This window comes from Cydia pomonella, chromosome 8 (assembly GCF_033807575.1).
Source record: "Cydia pomonella isolate Wapato2018A chromosome 8, ilCydPomo1, whole genome shotgun sequence".
In the NCBI taxonomy this organism is placed as follows: domain Eukaryota; kingdom Metazoa; phylum Arthropoda; class Insecta; order Lepidoptera; family Tortricidae; genus Cydia; species Cydia pomonella.
In genome coordinates, this window is record NC_084710.1 from 5,357,325 (window position 1) to 5,366,032 (window position 8,708).

An 8,708-nucleotide genomic window follows, 5' to 3' on the forward strand; every position below is an offset into this window, starting at 1 on the left:
ACCCTGGAATTAACGGAATTCAATAAAAACGCGGTGTAAATAGTGAATTTTTTTAATGATGTCTGACCTTTAAAAATAACCGGCCAAGAGCATGTCGGGCCACGCTCAGTGTAGGGTTCCGTAGTTACTCTTCCGTCACAATAAGCTAAACTGGAGCTTAAAGTATAGTAAATTGTTAACCAAGGGATGAAACGGTACCTTTCACCCGAGTTAAACAAATAGGCAAATTTGCATAATCAGTACCTAATTAAAGTTAGTATTTTTACTATGAAGGGAATACTTTTTGCGATAACTCAAAAACAGCAAAACTGATCATGTCCGCTATAGTTTTCATTTAATGTCTTTCTTAAGCTCTACTTCCACGATTTTTTTCATATTTTTTGGACCTATGATTCAAAAGTTAGAGGGGGGGGACACATTTTTTTTTCTTTCGGAGCGATTATCTCCGAATATATTCACTTTATCAAAAAATGTTTCTTGAAAACTCCTATTAGTTTTGAAAGACCTTTCCAACGATACCCCACACTCTAGGGTTGCAGCGAAAAAAAAAAATCACCCCCACTTTACATGTAGGGGAGGTACCCTAAAAAAAATTAAATTTTTAGATTTTATTGTACGACTTTGTCGGCTTTATTGATTTGTATATCAATGCCAAATTTCAGCTTTCTAGCACTAACGACCACGGAATAAAGCCTCGGACAGACAGACAGACAGACGGACATGGCGAAACTATAAGGGTTCCGTTTTATGCCATTTGGCTACGGAACCCTAAAAAACCATTAGTGTGCTAAAATATTGTATGTAATACTAGTATCGGCCGTATTCAAACTTTATGATACGACAAACATTTTCTAAAGGTACAATATGGATTGGATATGTCACTTTTGACATTGAGATTACTACGAGTAATCCATATCGTATCTTTAGGAAATTTTTGACGTAGGTATTTTAAAGTTCGCATCGGGCCAATGTATTCATTGCACAAAGTGCATAGGCGTAGCGTAGTAGAAAACTAGGAAGAAAACGCACGTCCTGTAAAAACATGAGCTTTCTTTGACCCAAAGTTTCCATACAACATATTTGATATCTGTTTTGTTTTTGTTTGAAAATTATGGCCGTTTAAATATGGAACGTAAAACAACTGTCTCTAAGGTTCTAAGTCCTTTGGCTCCAGAAGACGGACCTCGACTCCAGCCGTTTGATGAATCGTACATAACAGAATTACACCGAGCCATTCGCTTCGTTCTGTATCCACCGATGTCGCTCTTAAACAGCCGTTTCCATTAATCCTATTTTACCTATTCAAACATAAAACTCGATTAACATTCGATTATAATTAATTGGCCTTTTCAAAATAAATGATTAAGCTTCAAAGAGGTCAGTAATCTCGTTTGCGAGCCCGATTGATTTAAATCGAAGCGTAATTAAACAAACCAAGAGATAATTAAAAGAGACGACACAAGGGGAAATTGTCACATTTTTACGGTAGGTCAACAATCTGTGTATGATCAACCGTTGGATTATAGGTAAAGTTGCATATAGTTAATACGAATGAAATAATAACATATTAATATTAATGCATAGCAGCACCGCACACAATCTCTCTGCTTTGCCTTTAGAGGAAAGAGAGAGGCCGCTTCTCCAATTTTCTAGCTAGCTATGTCCCTACGTTTGACTTTTTTCGTTTTTTTGATTATTTTAAAAATTAGGAGCGAAAAACAATTTTCATACAAATTGTTCAATGCTTTTAAAACTCTTAAAATATTTCAAAATTCGAAAAAAAATCAACACAGGGGCATAGCTGTAGTTGATATACACCAAATTGTGTCAAAATATTTTCAATAATGTTAATATCCAGAGAGGAAAATGAGGACTACGTTTGTATGAAAAGGCGATTTCGCGCGAGTGTGCCACTTTCGTCTTAAGAGTCCGCAGCAAGCTCGGTTCTCCATACAAACGTAGTTACGCTCTCATTTCAAAATGACGATAGGATACGGTATACTCGTATATATGTTTGTAATTAGTTTATGTAGCTTCAGATACGAATACCATAGTTAAAAAAAATACAGCGAATTTAAGTTTTTCGTACACATTTTTTTGCTCCATTTCCTTTCTTTTATAAGCTATATAAACTGTTTACAGGCTTAAATATACCTCATGTCATTGTATGTGCAATGTTTCATTATAATCCAATACATAGTTTTAAAATGAGAACGAAACTCCGTTTGTATGGGAAGGTAAAATTCAGTCGAGCTTGCTGCGGACTTTTAAGAGTTTTAAGGTTGACTGGTAGAACCAGAATGTATTTATTCGTTATAACATAGGTAATGTACCTAATGGTCATAAAGATAAAGTATATTGCGAACGCTATGTTTTGCCGCTAGGCGTACGAACTTGTTTATAATATAAACTTAATTAAACATGCACACGTCTAAAGTATGCATGCTTCATTAGTGAAATCAATTACAAAAATAATAAATCACTTTAGAAAAATAACTCACAATAATAAAATAGTTTAAAACAATAAATATAAATAATATATACAATTTAATTTTAAAGAACTACAAATAGTATAAATAATGTCAAAAATAGAAAACGGGCTATAAATCATTATCATTCAAAAATTGTTGTAAGATTGTAGAGAATGCCTCTTTGCGTTAAGTCCGCCTTTTGTTCGATAAATCTTCTTGTGTGCAATAAAGTTTAAATAATGATGCGTCATGATGGTTCCGTATACCTACTATTGAATTTAGAACGTGCCTGCAAATTACTGAAATTACCGCGAATGCACGTATGCACAATTTTAGTACTTAGGCGCTTTATTGACCAGACAACAACTGTCCATTATGAATTGACTTCAATTTCCATTATCTCGATTAGAAGTGGTTTATATGATTCAACGCCATTAGAGCCAAATACTAATAGTTTAAATCCGTATTGCAACCTATTTTATGAAATTGTTATTGATGTACTGTCAGTGGGACGACAGCGACACTCCTCCTTTCGGGTAATCTCGGCTCTATTCGGCTCAGCATTGCTCCGAGCAATTATTAGGGTTGACACAACTTGACGTCCCTATGTGTGCACGAACACAGATAAGATATAATGACTTAAATTTTGACAACCCTAAATAGCCGAAAGGGATAGATGCCATACATTAGAAAGGGACAGCATGATTCGTCCTTGAATCGCTGTCAAACTTCAGTTTTGTAGGAAGTGTCATTTCTGTACGGTAGTATTGTTATTTATTCTGTGGTACTGTCTCCATTAAGAAAACAGAAACATACAGTAGCCTTACCACGAGTTTGAAGTGTCATATGTGCTAGAGTGTGCGTAACTTACTTTCTATGCATCTCGCTCGTACTGGCAACTGGCATATTAGTGCGAGCGAGATGTATAGAAAGTAAGTTATGCAGACGTTAGCGAAGATGTCAGTGTCAAACTTGTGGTAAGGCAACAGATATGAAAATTCAATAGATACTTGTACATATAATACGAACTATTATAATATATGAGCAATATTTGTACGCACCTAGGTAGGTATATATTTATTTATATTATATGTAAATAATTTTGATGACATTTATATAATAGGGAAGTCAACCTAATCTGGTCTATTCCTAGGAAAATTAATTTCGCTGAGAGTACACTTGCAGAAAACAAAATATGCCTCCGGGGTCCCTTAGGATGCATACGGGAAAACGTTAAGATAAGGAGCAATTCTGTGAATGTATTTCAGTCCCTCTGGCTTTGACACATTTGACCAAGCTTGAGAGCGAGTGAAAACAACACCAATACTATGGCGTGTGGAATTAAATTGAGTGAAATCTCTTATGGTAGAACTGTTGCAAAAGTGTCCAACTGTTAGCTATAAATAATAGTTCCAAATCTCTCCAGAGTAGCTAAGAACTTAGACGTTATTGACGGAAATAAGTGCGCTGTCTATGATTTGTTTTTTTTTTCAAGTATTCTAGGAATTGCAGCGCCACCTATTTAAGTTTTTAATGACAATTTTTGGTACACCTTCCATAACCAATACATTTCCGATATTATTTGATACTTCAGACGCATATTGGAGAATGAGGCTCCAGATGATTTAATTTAACATCTAGTGAACAAAGCTAAGCGTTGCGAATGATTAGGCTAGGAAACAGTTAAGTATGTTTGTATTGAGAAATGATATCCTGTTGCCTCTCTTCTGGACTTGTGGTTTCTTTCTAATGGCCTCCTCGGCTTCTCTCTTCTGAGACCTGAGACAAAGGTGTTTTTATATATAATATTATTTATATCATACTCCCTGTTAAATAGGTCGCCATTAGCATTACCTTAAGATACAATGACATAGTTTTACCAACAGAGGCCCTTAGCTTATCAGCTGAATTTGTTTGAAATATGCGTTTTTAGTTTGTAATATTAAATGATATCTCTATTTAGCACTGAGTGTAATCTATAACAGTAGGTAATCATCGAACACCAAAATTTGCACATACGATGGACTAAACTGACGTAATTAGTCTAATTATAGGCAAATTGGTGACTGTGAAGACCAGTACTTGTCAGGGAAAACGTACAACATTGTCGGTTTGCTTATTGCATATCATATTGCATATAGTATGGTACATAGAGTATTGGTAGTGGCACCTTATTTATTATTTCCTTGGAAACAGCACAATCAGGCAAATGAGACAAATCTACCGAGTCTGTCAGTAGGTGCTTCAGTCAGGCAGGTTTAAAAAAGTAATACCATTTTTGTTTACTGTACGAGTAGAATGCTAGATGTCGCTGTTCTATGTTTTAAAAATCCTGAATCGTGCTATTAAGATTTTTCTTAGGATAACGACCCCTGATTCGAGACGTATTTGTTTAGTTTACGAATCACATGCTAGATGGCACTGTTCCATGTAGTATAAATCCTGAATCGCGCTATTAAGATTTTTCTTAGATTAATGACCGCTGATTCGAGACGTATTTGTTTAGTTTACGAAGCACATGCTAAATGGCGGAATTCATGTAGTCTAAACTAAATCCTGCATCGCGCTATAGATTTTTCTTAGAACAAAGACAAAGTGTACACTAATTGACAACAGTGACACTAAATGGCGCTTTCAAGAATATGAAGATTCCTCTAGATCGATGACCTCCAATTCATAGAATTATGTTTTAAACTATGAATATTTCAAAATATTGTATCACGCTATCAAGATTGAAGAGAGAACGCCGATATTTTGTTACGGTTGTATTTAAAAAATCTGAATCTTGCTGTTATATTTTTTTGTACAATGACATCAGACCCATTTCAGATATTCTACCTCGTAAGATATACTTTCTCAATTTTCCGTTACACCTTAAAGTATGAGTAGAAGGTTTTCGTATGATATTAAATAACTTTTACAACAGTTTATTCTTAGCACCGAAAAACACCGGCAAATTTTACACAACAAGTACAATTTTGTTACTTTGAAATAAATTTAATGGTTCCTCAGACTTCAGAGTCAAACTTACTCCTGGGGCCCATATCTCGAACGATATTAGACTAATAATATTAGTCCACGAACTGTCAAGTCGTATGTTTTACCATGGCAAAACACTAGTTGGTATATTAGACTCATACCGTTCGAGAAATGGGCCCCTGTTAGTAAATAAGCTTTACTATTGTATTAGTATTTACACACTAAGAATATAACAGTTTTGTTTTTCATTTAAGTAGCCTAACATGATAAAAAAACTATTCTTTTCTTTATTTGGTAATAATTAGAATGATTAATAAAAAACTATAAGTAATCTATAACTAAAATAAATCTAAAAATGGCAGCATTTTCTTTATGTGTACTTCGCGTTTTTTTTTGTATATCTTACTTCGGGCGCAAACATACTTATTATTTATACCTGGATGCCTACAGCACAGCCTACGTCAGATGTTGGTATTGATTGTACAAAAATAGGCCAATCAGGTTTAAGACTTATATCGAGGTTATCAGATCTGTGTCACGACAAATTCTGAATTACAAGGCGCTAAATTGCCGACCTGTATCCTCTCGTCCGTACAGCACCCAATTAGTGACAGTTAGAGCCCTTTCACACGGTCCGATACGATATCGGTGTCAAAGCCGACGTCAAAGCAAGCAATTGACATCCAACGGTGACGTCTGTCCGGGAAATGGCGCTGCGATACCTCAAAATACAAGGAATATTGAGGTAGAGTAGATAGCTTAGGTACTGGTTGAATTAATGGCGAAGTCGTTTCGAGAATATTTTTTTGTGTTTTGCTCATTAATGTTGTTTAAAGTGTAATATTGATAGCTTATTATGCAGTGAACTAACGTAGAAGTGTGCAGCTAATGAAAAACTAATCTTGAAACGCCTTTAATCAACAACCGGCAATCCATCGTGGCTTTCAGTAAAGTTCAGCTATCTCTTTACTAAAAGCAACTACCGAACAACGTCATGCTCAACGAGCACACTCAAAAATAGGTACTTGACATTAGCAAAATCATCATAGATTTGATGGAGACCATATTTTAAAAGAAGAAAATCGAGGGTGCAGGTTACGTCGTAGGAATACCCATTTAAAGCGTAGATATTGTTTCAATTGCATCCCTCTTTGACCTTGATAATATATCCCCAAGCAACCTTGATGTATCAAATAACTGTTTTTGATCGATCGTTTGTGAGCTTTGACAATTCAACAATATATCTAGTGAAAATGAAATGTGTAATAAATTTAATGGATTTCCATTAAATTTATTACACATTTCAACGAAGTAACGACCTTATCCCACTTCAAATGTGCCGTAAATTACTAATAAACAGAAAAACCGTTAGAAGATAACCGGTAAAAAATCCTTGTCCGTTGCATATCTCCCCAACCCTTCTTATCAAGCTACATTATATACCTACGTGATTCATGTTGCCCTCGTTCTAAAGTAACACAATTCACTGATGAAGACAGTCCGTTACTTCCTTTTGTATGAGAGTCGTTATTCCTATCGCGCTCAGAACTAAGGCGAGGCGAGTGTTCGCTTGAGAAAAGCCAGTACAAGCGCCATCACCTATTGTTCTATTGTTATTACGGATCTTGAGGCCTTACTTATTTGGTTAAGTTAGCAATAGGAATAATAGTCTTACATTACATCCCGCCGTGGGGATGCGACGTCTTCAAGATAGGAACCGTTATATAAATTCAGCTAATCGCCCAATACAGGGATCCTCGCATTGTCCAGACACTGAATGCCTTCATTGTCTACAGTAGACATGGAATTCATAAAAACGGCACGTCATAAACGCCTTGCCACGCCGTTTAAATTTGAAGCTTATTGTTATAGATATAGATAGTAAAGTTGAATGGGGAGCTGACAAGATAAGGTTGTGCAAAATAGGCAAAGGTAGAGAAGATTGATGTAGGATCCACCGCCGGCGGCAAGTTTGCGCACGTGCTCGACCAGCTGCGCGTTGCACTGTCTCGGACGTTAATAAAAAATGTTAAGACAGCCTGTAAGATTTCTATTGCAGGCACGTTCTATTGTTGTTGCAAAAAGTGTATCAGAGCATTGCGAAATTTATTGTTGGAAAAAAACGAACCAATTTTAATCACTTGGGACTCGTCTGGAATGGTACAATGGTCATTGCATATGTTTTTTTGCATGGGATCTTCCGGGGATTTAAGCTTGTCGTTACTATCAATGTTCCAATTCATTGAAAATCAGGATTGGCAAAAGTATCTAGGTACCGTGAGATGACCGTAGGTTAGGGTCTTCACTGAACTTCGTCCAAGTATAATATTGAAATAATAATTATACTAAGAAATAGATATTCATTGAATTTAAAATAAAAAGAGCTGAGTAAAAATAAAGTCTAAAATAAGTATCTTCGCTACCTGTCCCCAACTTCATTTTTTTATTACGAAATTAAATCATACTATAATAAAACTAATGATATTATGTAACTATAGATAGATGCACATTTCTCGCTTGCCCAGGTGTGACTAAAGGCAACTTGTACAATTTGTCACAAGGTAAGCGCTTCAATTTTTAACGTATCCTGAGTTATAAGTACATAATATCATTGAATAAAACTCATTAGTAATCCTAAATGTTTAATACGCCCATGAATCCCATGATGCAATTTATAGCGGAATTAATATAATTAAATGCTAAGTTATATACCTACTAAGAAGAATCTTTTTTTTAATACTACGTCGGTGGCAAACAAGCATACGGCCTGCCTGATGGTAAGCAGTCTCCGTAGCCTATGTACGCCTGCAACTCCAGAGGAGTTACATGCGCTTTGCCGACCCTAACCCCACCCCCCTTGTTAAGCTCTGGAAACCTTACTCACCGGCAGGTACACAACACTATGAGTAGGGTCAAGTTACTGTACTTCCCCAGTTGGGCTCTGCTCTAGATCTAGAATGACATCCGCTGTGCTGTGCCCTACCACACAAGGCGAGATGACATTCACAATGCCCATACCTATCTTTTGGACTTAGTTTAAGGACATACCCGGGTCTGAAATTTGAATTTTGAGTAAATACCTACGTATTTTTGCCAATCCCTATTTTCAATCAACTGCAACATTCATAACCCTTCCAGTGGCAGGAACTGGCTCCCGGACAATTATATTTACCTATACTCTGTATCTTTATATACACAGAACAACCCCTGTGTTTAGATATTTATATAAAAGTAAACAAAATGTACCCTCAAATGGCT